The following is a 16551-nucleotide window of genomic DNA, read 5'->3' as shown; positions in this document are numbered from 1 at the left end:
CTTGGACTTACTCCCTACTGGCAAAAGGAACCAGAGAGACAAGTCTGTCCTAGGTGTCCAGCATCAAAGATTGGCAAACCTAGCCTTCTTCCTGAATCCTGGCTGACATCTCGGTAGCTGTCCTGCTTTCTATACAAACTTGGATATTGACAAAACTTCGGTCTGTATTTTTCCCATGTCACCTACTGGACATTTCTATTCCTGTAAATCGATTTTTGACCCAAGCGATGACAACCCTGGAGGGCACATTGCTCATGTGGTTCCTGCTTTTCTGTCCAGCTCCTTAATAAACCTGGCCACAGGATGACGGTGATTACAGACCCACCATTGCCTGACCTCAGGGAGGAGGCGCCTCCTGGGAAGCAGCCCGCCTTGCACGCCTTGCACGCAGACTCCTCGCCCTCACCGGTAAGGGCAGGAAGGAGGGAGCGGCGCTAGTCATCCGGCCTGTTCAGTGAAGGGCTGGATCAGGGATGTGAGTTTGTTGCTTCCTATGATGATAGAAGTTTACATTTCATTTCCACAGTATTTTTTAATAGCAACCTTATGCTAATTCAACATATGCTTACTGGGTAGATAATTGTCTCCAAAAATATCAGTACATATGGAACTTTTCGCATCATTAATGGTTTAATCTATGGATCAAGTTCAATTATCTGAGCATTTCGGGTCCAAGGTCAAATTTTAGGCACTTGTGCTCCTTCATTTCTGTTCCTTTTTCATCTGGGAGTTGGAAAGGAATTTGGAATTCATCTTTCCCATCCCATTCTCTTGACAGATGAGGAAAATCAGGCCTATGGGGCTGAAATAAGTTATCCCAGGTCTTACAACAAAATGACAGGGGAAGATGGAATCTGTCCTCTAGCTCCTTGTCCAGTGTTCTTTTAGACATTGCTTCCTGGTTTTTGTAGAAATCAGGGCTGATCAAATAAACCCTGAATGTAATTACTGTGGACAGCAGTCTTGAATGTATACTACAAGAGGCTAATCATTGCCTGGCTGCTCATCTGCCCTTGTACTCTGTAATGGAAATCACCAGACCCCTGCTCAGACAGCAGCCATATTTTGTAGGTGTGACTTCTCTACCCTCACCGGTGCTAATCAGAGGTAACCATCACCCCCTGGAGTTCATCCACAGAAGAGTAAAGGAGACGAGTCAGAATGATGATGCATTCCCTCTTTCAGGAGGGTGATCCAAGAAACTGAGGGACGTTGCCATTCGGAAGTGGGGCTGTGCCGTTGGAATAGGAGTCAGTGGAAGGATCACAGCTATGGCAAACTAAAACCATATGCAATTCTGATTGTGAGAAAATAGGAATCAAGAGCATGCAGAGACACCAATGAGTAAAGAGAAGAGAAAACGGAGCAGACATACTGAGTTACACACCATGTTACGGCTCCTACATCATGACCCTGTTGCAACAACTTAACTGCTGCCAACAGTCATTGATAACAACTGCTGCCAACTCTAGGCCAGGCCCTGTCCTCGGCACCTTCCCTGTTTAAACTCATGCCCACCTAATAACCCATGGGGTGGGTTTTGATATTATCTTTACTTTCAGATAAATAAATGGAGGCACAGAGATGTTAATTAACTTGCTGAAAGTCACACAGCTCTCTTCACACTAGTGCCTGCAGCCTACTTGCTGCAGGATCCCACATGGTAATCCCCAACATTTTAACTATTGAAAGCATGATTATTTAACCACAACAAAAATAGAATTATTTGGGGAAAATTTGGGAACTTGAAAACTCAAAGTGTAATCTTTTCTATAATTCCATTCTAAGATTCTTTCTCAATCTTTTACTTGAGTTAGCTTGGAAACCTCCCTAGGCAGAACCACAGTGGGTAGTCGTTAACAAAGACATGAGAGAGGCCTTTAAAAGAGTGTGGGCTGAAAATTAAATTCTTTTGATTTGATTTCTGAAAGGGAATAGAAGACAGGCAGAAGGAGGAGGGAGAGTGGAAACAGCTAAAGATGAAGAATCCACATGCCCAGCTCCTAACCAATTAGCATCAGGCAGCTACTGAGGATGCAGCTCTGGCAGAGAGGGAAGAAGCCAGAGAAGCGCAGGAGACTGTCCCTGAACGTGGAAGACGACCCCTGAAACCTGGAGTCAGCTGTGGCTGGGCGAATCTCTGCCTTAGGAAGTCCCGAAGCACCACGCTGATGATCCTTGACCCATGTCACCCTCGCGCCAACCCTTTCGGGTGACGATAAGCTTGCTTCCCTTTGCCAGATGAGAAACTGAGCCTCAGTGGATTCAGGGCCCTAATAGGTTCATTTGGCCCTGCGCCCCGTGCCAATGTTTCCATCCCTGCCCAGTCTGAGAAAAAAAATGGATGTCAAAAATTAGTTTGGGGGAGGGGGAAGTAGCCTCAGGACAGTGGACACAGGACCAGGAGGGATGTCCTACCTGGCGCACAGAAGTGAGAAGTGGGCGCTGCCTTGTCACCTACGAGTCCCAGTCCCGCAGGCGCCTCCTGGACCTGTGGGTGTGGAGCGCGTGGCTACCATCATGTGGGAGGAGGTGAGAGGGAAGCTGCCAGGGCCTCCGAAATGATTTTTGTTCCGATCATCGCCCGTCTCCACCACTGGTTTAAGAGAGAAACTTTGAACTAATTCCCCACATTTTTCCTAGATGTCACTTTCTGCCTATTTTTTTCATAGTGATCAACAATAAAATGTTTAAAGTGAAAAGGACCTGGGATGTCCTTGGGAAGACAATAAAGGAGGACCTGGTCCTCTATATCCCTGGCGGTGAGATCCTGGGCCATTTACCTGATTGATGATCTCGTCCCGCCATGAGTGTGATCATACCTGCCTATTGGAGTGATTTTGAAATTTAACAAAACTCATCTGTAAAGCGCCTCACATGCACAACCTCTCGCAGACATTAGCTCCTGCTTCATACATGCCTTCTCTACCTCTGCCCAGTCTCCTATCCAGTCCCTACCAGCATCCGACTAAAGTGGATTTTATCTCCTCCCAAGCCTTACCTGAGAGAAGCACAAGGAGGAGGGACCGGGGGAGACTTGCTGTGGGCAGGGATTTTCACACACACAGAAATGTGCAAAGGAAGCCTCCCCAACCCAACACAATGGCCATCCAAGCCCGCTACCCACTCTGGGCCCCCATTAACAAAGAGCGAATCTCTGCTCATAAAGAAATGTGTATTTCTTGGGTCTGTGTTACACTAGATGTTGGGAGTTGATACCTCAGGGCCGCGTCATCCCCTCCCCTTAGCTTACAGGCAAAGAGTTTCTTTTAATTAGCATTTTACACCAGTATTTTGTCTGCACTGGTTACCTTTATTGTACAGTTGAGACAAGTCCTGTTCGTTCACTCGTAAAGGCTTGCTAAACTCTGATACAACCCGAGTCTGATGACCTCGTGGTTCCTAGTGACCATAGACCCTTATGCACTCAGGGTAAGAGCTTTGCTGAATCCCTTGGTTTCTGCATCTGGCACTTTGTGTGGTTGGTCTCTGAGGATAATTTCCTTAGGTAGATTCTGGAGAAACAGGATTTAATTGGTGCTGCAAAGCTGATTTCTCTTCCTTGGATAAAGTGTCATCTCTACAGGATCAAGGTCATGGTTGACAAGACTGTAATCTCACTGATCTGGGTGTGATTATTTCTTCCACCGTTTAATACAGACGCTGTTATTTGATTTCACCAAGCCTCGGTTTCTTCATCTGTAAAATGGGGATAACAGTGCTCTGCATATGTGTTTATTGTGAGGACCGAGTCAAGTGTTAGGTGTCTGCCTCCCTGAAAGGGCTCCTCAGACACCAGTTTTGCTTTTCCTCACTAGTATATCCCACACACCTTAGATACTCCTTGCCTATGGTGGGTGCTCAGCTATATTCATTGAATGAATATGAGATCAATGAATAATAATATTTAAATGAATAGTGAATGAAGACATGCATATTGAGTGAACAAATGGTAATTGAATGAATGAATAAATATTGAGTGGATCAAACCCAATAGCACTAAGACAGAGACACCTCCCACCCACCCACCCAGACACTCATTAAGCATCATCAATGAGACCAGTGGCCACAGGTGACTCATTTTGCAGCCCTGAACCTGATCCCATTCTTTCCCATGCTCTCTGGCTTCTTGGGGTTTTGCCCACTTAGACACCCCCAGATTACATAGGCTTCTTAACACCTGGGTCCACTTATGACCTGAGCAGCTACTGTGTGCCAGCCGTGTTGGGAACAAGAACAACTCTCAGTGACTCAGATAGGCTGAAGGTCTGGGAGAAAAGTGAAGCTGGTTCCCTGTAGCTCAGGAACAACCTTTTCTTCAAATCAGGAGGGTCTGTGGTGCCCGAACTTGCCAACTGATGAAGCTCTTCGGAGTCTAAGCCACAGTTGTCAAAAGATGGTGGAAGGAGACAGTCACGATGACCCTATGTACATGAATGATCACATGAATGGTGTGAATCTACATTGTGCACAACCAGAGAAATATAAAGATGTGCCCCCTTTGTGTACAATGAATCAAAATGCAGTCTGTAAAAATTTAAAAAAATAATAAAGAAATGCAGAAAGATTTAAAAAATAAAGAAAAAGAAAACTGCCACTATTTACTCCCCCAGCCCATCAAGGGAGAATGCAAAACCACAGTCCCTCATGTGAGGCTGGGCTTTGCTGGTTCTCCCTGCCACCCCGGGGCTGGGGGTTTCCCAGTCCCTTCCTGCACTAATTTTGGTGAATCTTTGTGACTCTGAAATGCAACTTTCTAACCCACATAAAATTCACTGAACTTTAGTGCCATGACTGGGTTTCAAGGCCAGGTGGGATTCAGCCTCGCCAGTTTCTTTCAGAGGGGGTTAAGAGTCAGGCCATCCCTGGGTGTTTTCAAAATCTGGAGCAAATTACCCTCTGCCTCCTCCCACCTCAGTCCCAGCTCTGCATCTAACAATAACCTGCATATTTTTATCCGGCTAAAGTGAATATCAAAGGAAACCATAAAGGAGAATAAACAGGGAAGAGATGTAGCAAAAGGGGCCTTGGGGACAGAGGAGAGGGAGAAGAGAAAGGCACCAGAAGACCCCTGCTGGCAGGACAGTGTGCCACCCTGAGGGAGGCGGAGGGAGGTGCAGGAGCAAACGGGAGTCTTGGTGCTGACAGGGCCTTGGATGGCTTCCATTCTGGAAGCGTCCTCCTCCCTTGCCTTCTTCTCTGGCTTCATGATCCCTGCAGTCAGCGGAGCAGGAAGGATGAAGGGAGAATGTAAAGCAAAGGCAGGGCCCATGAGCACGGAGCTCTTCTGAGCGCCACGTTCTTAGCCCTTCCATCTGCACGGTCGCCGTGCCAGCACCAGAGTCCTGGGTGTGTTTTCAAAGCAGCCCATGTCTGAGAGTCATTGGAAAATAAGAAAAGACATGTCCTCGGCGTTAGCATTGCCCACATGCTACCACTTGGCAGCCCTTCAGGATTTTATGACAAATAGTAATGAATAATTAACTAATCATTGGAGCTGCTACCAAAAGCCCAAAGACAACTGCATCGCCTCAGCTTGCACCACCCACGCTGGCCTTGACAGTGCTTCCTTCTTCCTAAAGGCGGCCAAGATGCCAGCTCTGTGACAGCACCCGCCAGGCCAGCGGGGGATCAGCTCACTGCTTCCCGCATGCTGCTTCTCCCTGGGCTGCTCACCCGAGAGTCAGGCAAACACAGCTGGTGTTTCTACTCTCACCTCGGCCACACTTTCCCGTCAGAGACCAGAGTTTTGGGGGGCCGTGAGCTCTGTGAGCTTCACTGGAGCAGGGGCCCCCACCTCCCTTCGGGGGACGTTTGGCACCATCTGGTGACATTTTGATTGGCGCAATTGGGAGAGGGGGTTGTTGCTGCTCCTGGCAGCTATGGGTCGAGGCTGGGGATGCTGTTAAACTCCTGCCGTGTACAAGGCAGCCCCCACAACAGAGAACTTTCTCGCCCAAAAACGTCCAGCCTGCCATAGAGTAACAGAGGGTCCTGTCCCCTACCACGTTCCAGGGCATCCTGGTGACTACAGTGAGGCCAGGACCAAAGAAACTTGGGCTCCCTCGAGTGGTGACTCACACTATGACAGCCAACAAGGGCCCATAGCCGTAGGAGGGATGTGTGTGTGTGTGTGTGGTGTGTGGTGTGGGGTGTTTTAAACAAGTCATTTTATCCATCACAAAATATGCTTCAGTTAATGGTGACAGCAATTTTCATGAATCATTAATGAGCCATTTTCTTCTCTCCATGTTGTTAATATCTATGCAGAAGCCTTTGAATTGAGAGAGCAGATTTCCTTCTGATTAGTCAGAGTGTTTATTTTTTGAAATATGTTCTTCTCATTTAGAGTAGCACTCGAGTGTGAATTTATGTGATTTCTTTCTGTTTGTTTTCTTCCTAAATGGAAACTCCAGGAGCTTCCATCATGCTTCCCAGTTCCCCTTTTGGAAAGACAATGTTTAGAAGCCTCCAGAATGGACGCCTCCTGGACAGGACTTCCACTTGTGTTTTTTGAGACGAGCAGATAGGGGATGGAAAGGTAGTTCTGTGAGTCCAATTCTGAGCCTATGAACCAAAAGTAGAGCAAATCTTGCCCAATCCTAAAGTGTTAGCGAAGACCTTACAAAGTGTGTCTTGTTTGTGGCGGGTAATTTGGTTCCCCTGTCATGCAATGTTTTAATGGATTATTTAAAATCTTTACTGACTTTTCTTATTTATCTAGTAGCCTGTCATCATGTCATTCCAGGTTCATGATAATGATAACAGTAATGTTTATTGAGTAAATTCCACGTGACTGGTACTGTGTCACATTCATTAGTTTGGCTATTCCTCATAATAATCCCATGAGGTAATGTTGCTGCATTTTACAGATGAGGGACTGGAGACATGAGAACATAAACAACTCCTCAGGTGAGTGAGCTAGCAAGTAAGACAGAGGAACAAGAATCCAGGTCCACCACCACCCAAAGCCTACCAGCTACCCCACCAGAATGTTCATGACTTGGGCTCTCCAAGCTGGCCCTCCGGACAAGCTCCGCGCCTCCCTGCTCCCGCCCTTACTCCTGAGGCTGGGTCCTCAGAGACTCAGCCTCCTGCAGCCATTTCCCAGCCTGGTCCACTTCAGCTGTCTCCTTTCTCACCTCCGGGTGCGTAGGCTTCTTTTCCTCATCAGAAACACCCACTCCTTTCCTCCCAACACTTCAGATTCTGTTTGTGTTCAAAGCCCAGTCCCGGCCACTATCACCAGGGTTCCCTAACCTTTTCCATTTTGAGAATGCCTACTCTCTAGGTTGGATGAAAGCCTTTCTGAATCCAAAGTTCTGGTTCTTTCCCCACATGCCATTGCCTAAGAGAGAGAGAGGAAAAGAAAACTCGACTCTTTCATTCACTAGAGTTCCACTTGGAGGTCCCTGTGCTTTCTTCATTATCTGCAAAATAAGCCCAATAGACTGAATTAAGTCACCCAGCCCACTTCCCAGATGTTCTGGTAAGGAAAGAGACGGTGAGAATCTCTCTTTCTCATTGACTCACTTTCCTTTTTCTCTTCACTGCTGTACTTCCTCAATTTATTCAGCCATGCAGAGAAGAGGGCACTGGCAATGGGTCAGAGGGGAATGGCCCTTTCCTGCTTTCAGGACTTGCCACTGTGAAAATGCCACATGCCACCAGCAACCTCAGACCCCACAAAAGCTTGTGTTTTTAGGAAGAAAGGGAGCTGGCTAAGTGACATCAGTCATGTAAATGCCATGAATGGCATCTTACATCCCAGAAAACGCCAATAAAACATGGGCGAGGGCTAGTTAATTTTTTCTCCTCTGCCATGGAAGGAGCTGACATATTTTCTTTGTTAGAATAGCATTGCCATACTGATGTTGACAGGTGAGAGAAATAACTTTTTTCTAGGGCATTTGTTCAATAAATGAGAAAAATTCTGTTGGAAATTTTCATTGGAATTGCGTTGATTTTAGAAGTTAATTCAGAGAGAACTGACATCTTTACATATTGCATCTCTCCACCAACAACATGCTATAACTCTGTTTATTCAACCCTTCTTTTATATCATTTAATGATTTTGCCCATAAAAAAAATTTAATGTATTTTGTTAGATTTATTCCTAGATTGCTGCAGGAATTTTTCCTTGCTGTTACCATAGCTATTTTTTAAATTTAAGTTATTAACACAGGTTTTACGTCCTTGGGTTTTGTTAAAAACCTATACCATTGTCTGAATATTAACATTATCACATTTGTCAACCACATATTTAGCACGCAGGAACCACTATGGTCAGCCTGGGCAATAGATGTGTGTGATGGTCTCTCTGCCTCTGGGAAGTGTGGCTGACTTTGAACATGATTACAACTAAAAGCATAATTAATACAGAAAAGGGATTGTTCTGGCCTTCTGCTGGAATCTGCAAAACATTCAAATATCCAGGAGCATTGTCCTGGTTGTCAGGAAGGTCTCACTTTTAGGGGCTGGGACTTTCCCCAGGTTGAAAGTCACCTTAAGAACTCAGAGCCCAAGATGAATCTGATAGGCCTGTGCTTCTCTTACTGTTTACTCACCTTCTGGAAGAATTCAGTGATGGAGTTACAGGGATGGTCAGTAGAAACTAAAGGGTATATTTTGTGTATTGAGCTAAAGCACTGATTGCATAATGAAGATTTTTGACTAATTTGACTTGCAAATAATTTGAAACATCTATATTGAGATAACCAGGGATATCTTTTGAGCTGGAATGCAAAATTTGCGTTTACTTTTAAGAAATTGTGTGGGGGTGCTGTGCCCAGGTTTCTCCGAAGTTCTCTGTCAGTCTCCTCTGCCTTTGATGTGCTTTGGGGAATGTCTGAGACGCCCAGGAGAAAGCATCTACCTGATTAGCACATGGGACTCATTGCATCCAGTTCTCCCCTTACTTTTGCTATTCCCTGGGTGCTCAGTTCTGGAAGATATTTCAATGCTTTTAGCACAACTTTTCAGGATTTGGTAATTACTGCTCCAGTGATCCTACAGCATCCTCTTAAGATCTGACAGAATAACTGCTGCAGTCCGTTGCCACCTTTAGGGAAGGAGGTGCAGAAGCTGGATGGCAGAGCATGGCCTTGGGGTTTCCCAAGTGCTGTTGGTACTATGCAGAAAGGTTGCACTGATCAATGAAATGTGGAGGGGGAAAATATATTTTTGGAAGTAACCTCACCGTGGAAGACTTGAGCTAGAAGAACTCCTACGTGCTGCTGATAGAGGCTGATCTGTAAAGTGAGGCATGGTGGAGAATATCCATAGGGGGCTGAATTTTACAAAGTCAGTTCATTGGCGATGGGATGCCTACCTGCCACCAAGTTCTATTTTCTTCTTTTGGATTATTTCTTCTTGTCACCTAAGTCCCTCCATTCCTATTGCCATGTGATTGTTGAATTTCTTCAACAGATTAATTCATGAATGTTCTCATTCAATAAACTTTCAATCAACTCTGTACTGATTACCGTGCCAAGCATACAATTCCTTCAAGGAAATCACAATCTACCGAGGGAGAAAAATGAAACATCAATTACCAAACAGTGGTGCAAGGATAATCACAGAGAACAGTATGGGGTGTTATGGGACCCTGCAGAAGAGTGGGCTTATCTAGCCTCGGGGGTCTAGGAGGCATGCTATCTAGTTACTGAAAGACACGAGGGTAAAGGGAAGACAGGAGAGAGGAGGCGGGCTCTTTAAGCTAAGGGAACGTGACAGATGCAAAGGTTTCCTGTGGAGTTTAGTTCCTAAAGGCAACAGCAAATTCGGGATAAATGGAACAAGATAGGGAAAGGAATGAGAAATGAAGCTGGAATAACAAAGCAGCCAGGGCACTGCTGGCCTTGTGTTCTTCTGAAAAATTTGAAGTTCTTATCCTTTGGGTAGCAGAGAGCCATGGAAGGGTTTAAAGCAGGGGAATGATGTATCAAATTTGTGTTTCAGAAGGTCCACTCTAACTGCAATGTTGTAAACTCATTTATTTTAAACTCCTTTATTTTAAATTTCATTATTATAATTACATAGAATAATAATTGCATAGAATATTCTTGTTACTTATTATATTTGGTTTGGGGTATGTTTTTCTTTTATTAAGTCAGACATAGCTCTCTGCAGAAGAAATAGTTTTCTTTCAAAGGGGATTGATCTCAATTAGTTTTAACTGAACTGCTTTTATTTAAATTTGTGAACAGGTAACATATTAAAATGATCCAAAATTCAAAGTTGAACCCACAACCATCAATGTTATTAGTTCCTTTAAAGTGTTCTTCCTTAGCAATTTTATACTTATAAAAAGTATATTTATTTATTCCTTACTGGTCTTTTAAAGATTGATGGTTGTATATCATGCACATTGTCCTTTACCTTTTCCCTCTCAAATAGCAACTTTATTTGAACATCTTTTTTCTGTAGAGTTTCTTGGTTCATAGTTCTGGCTGCACAGCATTTAGTTATGGACCCGTACATAATTTATTCAGCCATTCTCCAATAACGAGTATTCAAAGTGTTTCTAGTCTTGACTTTGCAAACAATTCTGCAATCAATAATGAGGCCATTGTCATTTCACTCCCAAACAGGTGCCATCTGTAGGATAAATTCCCAAGAATGGAGTGGTCAGGTCAGAGCAAGCTTTTTTACCAATTTTAGTTGATGTGGCCGCATTGCCCTCCACTGTGAGTTATATCAATTGACATTCCTACTGGAGGTCTCTGGAGGTCTCTGCAATCTGATAGGCAAAACAGCATTATCTTACTTCGTCTTGTATTTGCATATTACGAGTAAGGCCAAATATTCTTATGTATGAATATGAGTCAATTGATTTTCTTGTCCCTTGAACCATCTGCTATATCGCATTTCATTTTCCTACTTATTTGTTTTTTGTGTATTCATTTATATAAGTTCCTTAGATATTAGAGAAATTAATCATATGTCTGTGATATACATTGAAAACAATTTTTCAAGTTTGTCACTTGTCTTTTTCTTTTCTTTTTTGCGATGCTGGGGATTGAACCCAGGGCCTTATGCTTGCAAGGCAGGCACTCTACCAACTGAGCCACACCCCCAGCCCTGTTGTCATTTGTCTTTATTTGCATTTATTTATTTGACCTTTTAAATTTGTTCATTTTGTTTTTTATAGATATTTAAGCTAAACATAGAACATGTTTATATAATTTGTATATGTTTATATAATATGTATATGTTTATTTTTGTTTATTTGTATTTGTTGATTTGGTTTTGTTTATGGTAATTTTCACCTTTCAGTAAAAGTTTATTGCTAAATAATTGAATTTAGTCATTGTTATTTTAGAAGACTTTGAATTCTATCACAGTTTAAAAAGACTTTCCTATCTCAAGATTATCAAAAAAAAAAAAAATTATGATTTCTCCAATTACTTCTATAAATTCAGTTTTTTTAGGTAAAATCATCAATTTTTATATGAAATAGCCACTTTTTGTCTATTTTCAACCTATAGAAATGACCCCATGGTTTAATCTAGGACATTTAAGTTTCCAGCCAGTTGGAATTTATTCTGGTGCAAGATATGAGGTCAAGTCCAACTTAACGTTTTTGCAGATGCCAACCCAACTAAATAGCCTATCATTTCCCATTGATTATTAATGCCACTTCTTGACACTAATTTTAGGAATAAAATTGTATACGTTTTGATTTTCAAAAAAATCTTCTGTGATCTGCCTGCCCATTCAAATTGCAATGTTAATTATTTAGATTTTGTTTTAATATCTCTTTCTTTTTTAAATGTTCCTTTTTTGTTTATTTTTCCATGTGAATTTAGAATTTTCTAGTCTAGTTCCTAAAAAAATAATGATCATTTTGTTTGCCTTTTTGTTAAGATCACTGAATTTGAAGTTAACTGGGAGCAAATTCCTGTGTGTGTGTGTGTGTGTGTGTGTGTGTGTGTGTTGCTAGGAATGTAACCGAGGGCCTTATTCATTCTAAGCAAGTGCTCTACCATTGAGTTACTTGCCCTGCCAAGACTTTCTTTTTTGGCCCTTTCCATGACAGCACGCTTTTCCAAACTAACCTCTTAAATTTCCTCTTCTCATTCTCTAATCTGTACATCCTGTGCCCCGCCACTTGACTAACTTGCCTCAAACATCTTCATTAATTCAGATTCCTGAGTTTCCCTTGTCTTTGTTTTCATCTCTTTCTCTTCAGAAATCTGTCACGTCCTCCTCTCACCCCTCCACTAACTGAAAGTCCTGATAAGCCCACTTGTCCCTCCAGGTCACATCCTCCAGTGAAATCTAGACTGGCTATTGTGACATCCACTTTGCTCTCCCTTTCATGAAATCACTCTTCTTCATTAGGAAGCATTAAATTATATATGACTTCTGTTACACCACACATTTTTAACCAGAATGATTTAGGTTTCAAAAGCAGATAATTGAACATTGAAATATATCACATTAACCCCTAAATCTCTGCGGTTGAAATCTTGTTGCAATTCAGATTTTTATTACCTTGGACCTGCACATGCCTTAAAATCTTGCCATATATCTCTATGTATTCATTCAATCTGTTGCCAAATAGGTATTGCAGGTCTACCGTGTGCCAGGCGCTCTGATAATCATCTGACATTTGTATCAGTCAAATTAAGATAGTTAAGCAGCAGTAACAAATAACCCCAATCATAATGGTTTGCAACTCTAAAGGTTTAGTTTTTGCTCACAGTACATGTCCATCTCTACTCAGTCTTTATTTCAGTACTCATTTCATTTTTGGTTTCACTAACATCCCTGTCTAGGATATGCTGATCTCAAGAGGTGCACAGAATTAGCATACTTCTATTTTGCAGATTATCTGCACCTAACATCAACAAAATAATCTCTTTTTATTTTACCTTCTGTACCTGTTCATTTAGTTTCTGTACTCCACCATTCCTTATTAATATGTTTTCCCATGTGGCAGGTCAGGGATAACTTTACAATCATATTACTCTGTTGACTATTCTGTTGGTTTTGAGGGGACCCCAATAACAAACTGTATTTGGACAGGAATGTACCTTTCCACAGATGGCAACATGTAGGTCTTGTTATTTTCACTATCTACATATTTGCACAATATGTATAATATATGTTGTATTTTCTTTGATCTAAAAACTTAGAGCTATTCTCAAAAGAAATAATTATATGGCAAGGGAATGGTTTAATCATTTCAGATGGGAATGTCCCCTATCCCAAACATGTAATTATTAAGCCATTCCCACTTCCATAAGATGATATTACTCTCAATTATTTGCTGAGAAATAAATGAGTAAACTAATAATGATGCTGGGGTCTTAGTCCTCTATTCTTAATGGATGCCTCAGAAGACAGACTCTCTAATTCCGTCTCCATACCATATGTCTCTGTTGACATTAAAGTGCTTAGTTCCAAATGAGTTGGCTTCATTCAGGCATCTTAATTCAAGAGTGGATGATTAGATCTTAAGCTAAAAACCTATTAGGATGTAAGCATTTGTATTTTTGAAAGGTATTAAGGGAACATCATGGTGTGGTTGTAGATAAACCCTTCCTATCTAGTAGTGGGTTGGCAAAAATCTCATTTAATCTTCAAACATTACGGACTAGCTTCATGTCAATGTTAAGCCCAGAACAAGAAATCTGCCCAGGGTTTGTTATTCAATCCACATGCTGGATAGCGTGGTTTTTATCCTCTGCTGGGAGCACATTCAGATATACTGTCGCTGAGCTGGGTAAACTGAGAGAACCAAGTAATGTTTACATGCAAAAAAAACAAAACAAAACAAAACAAAAAACCCTAGACAAGGTTCTGAGATCAGAGCTGGAGTCCACCTCAGTAGGACTTCCAAAGTGGACACCACTCTGTGGTGGGCTTGTGCACCCTGAGGTTTCTTAGCAGGCACTGTGCTGCTGTAAAGCAACCAGTGCGAGTACAGGACAAGTCATGTCACATTTTCTTTGAGAAAGTACGTACTGAGCTAAATAAAACCCAATACTAAGATTGTTTCTGCATTTATTGAACCACATGTGTGGTCCAAACTAATAGGATCCCCTTCTCCTCTCTGTCCCCGGTGAATTTGCTTTCCTCCCTATGTAATCCTGTCATTGGCAGGGCACTGGGGTCTTCATATGGGGAATGTGAAGATCATCTGATAACCATCTGCCTAATGTTTTGGCATATATTTGTTTCGCTTATAGGGCTATCACCAATTTGAAACTTCTGGGGAATAGACACGTTCACTGGGAAACAGGGACAAGTTCCAGGATTAAGATTTCCTAATTTTCTTGTTTCAACAGGTGACCTGTAGGGCTACTGACAGTGCCACTCCTGAAGAAAGAAAAATGAGATTAATTTTTCATTCTCTAATTTCAAAGACACCTGCTAGCTCATGTGTTTGTTCCCTCCTTCCTTCTTTTTCCCTTCTTCTTTCATTCTTTACCTCCCTTCTCCTCCCTTCCCTCCCTTCCTTCCTTCTTTCCTTTCTTTTCTTTCTCTCTCTCTCTTTCCTTCTTTCTTTCTCTCCTTCTTTCTTTCTCTTTTCTTTCTTTTTCCTTTTACATTTTTTTTGTGTAAAAGTGCCATGAATACAATGGATTAGTGAAGGTGGGCTTTGATTAATATTGCTTGGAGAATCCTGGGAATGTATACCTCCAACTGTATAATCCCTCAATGTTTTATTTCTTGGTTCAGATCATGATATGACAATTCCTTTACTGCTCATTAGAAACATTGATTATCATAAAGGAAGAAATGCTTTGTAAGAACAGAAATGCATATCCCGGCTGGAAAAAAGTCAGATTTAAATGTTGACATATTTATGAACTTAAACATAAAAATCAGAGTAGACATCCTGGAATAACTGATATTGATAATGTCTCTTAACTGCATCCCCCACCCCAGGGGCTTTAGGTACTGTAAAGATATTATCTAGTCCAGTCACAATAATTAAAAAGGGACTATATAGTCAGAACTTGAATGAAGTAGATCATACTTGAAAACATTGGGCTTCATGAAAATAAATTTTTGTGTGTGAAAATTCAACACAGATCATACAGGGAGTGAGGGTGAGTAATGGAAGCTGCCTTCCTGTGGAAATATCCCTAGCAGGATGAATTTTCATATTCTAACTTAAATGAAGGCCAACTCATTCTCTAGTAACTTGAAGTTAATCAAATCATACAAACAAACTCTAAAATACTGGAATCCTTATGTAATTGGATATTTGCATACTGGCACTGATTTGAAGATACTGTTGTCAACTTATATTTTTAAGCCCCAAATGGTACTATGGTTTAATTTTTTTTAAAAACTACTTATTTTTTTAAATACATCCTTTAAAAGTCCTTACCTTTTATTATATACGACCACAACATACACACACACTCACACGTGTGCACCCACACACTAAGATACTTATGAATTATTGGCCAAGAGCTGATCATTGTTGAAGCTGGGCGAGGACACATCTAGGTTCAGCATATTATTCTATTTTACTGTATGTTAAAAGTGCTTCATGGATTCAAGATGGCGGACTAGAGGGTGGCTGCGTTTCGTGTTGCTCCAGGACTCAGGACTCAAGAAGAGGAGATATAGAGAGCCTTGGGACCAACTCAAAGCAGCCGGGCGAGAATCTCCCACTGGGCAGACGTCCCGGACGGGGCAGGAGCCCTGGACGGGGCGGTAGCCCCAAAAGCAGGGATCTTTGCAAAGTAGAACGGCCGCGAGGCGCCCCTCCCCCCGCCGGAGCAGTGATCGCAGACAGCTGGGAGCATTGGAGAGGTGGCTGCCCAGAGGAGAAGGAGAAATACGGGCTCGGCACGTCGCTTGGAATTGGATCAGCTGCGCCAGGGCTCCGGGCGGCTATCCGGAGGAGCAGCGTGGGTTCAGGACTCAAGAAAAGGAGATATTGAGAGACTTGGGACCAACCAAAGTAGCCGGGGGGCTGCCCAGAGGAGAAGGAGAAATACGGGCTCGGCACGTCGCTTGGAATTGGAACAGCTGCGCCAGGGCTCTGGGCGGCTATCCGGTGGAACAGCGTGGTGAGTGGTTTGGTCCCAGAGCATCCGCTCCTGAACATAGGGGGTTGTCTGGAGAAGGAGGAGGAGCGCGGCGGGGTGCTTGGGCTCGAAGTGACTGCACCAGGGCTACGGGAGGCAATCGGGACAAGAAGGTGCACAGTGAGTTCTTGGGACTCGTGATGCACCAGATCTCTGGGTAACTGCCTGGTGGAGAAAGTGGTGCATGGTGGGTCACTTGGTCTTAGAGCGACGGCACGGAACAACAGGTGGCTGCCGGAGGAAAAGGCGTGTGGCGGGTCACTGGGACTCGGAGCGATTGTAAGGGGCTCCAGGTGGCTGCTCAGAGGAGGGGCCGCATAGCCAGGCGAAAAGTGCAGAGCAGGGTCCTAGACGGCTTCTTGGTGGAAGGGCCCCACAGACAAACTGAGGGGCGGAGCAAAGGCTCCAGGACTGCAGGCAGCTTCTCTGAGGAGAGGCAGCCGAAGGAGATTCGTTTGTGAAGGGTGAGGCTTCCAGGCCCAGGAGGTAGGTC

Source organism: Sciurus vulgaris (genome assembly GCF_902686455.1).
Source record: "Sciurus vulgaris genome assembly, chromosome: 15".
Taxonomy (NCBI): domain Eukaryota; kingdom Metazoa; phylum Chordata; class Mammalia; order Rodentia; family Sciuridae; genus Sciurus; species Sciurus vulgaris.
The sequence above is the reverse complement of the archived record's forward strand: the minus strand, read 5'-3'. Positions refer to the sequence as shown.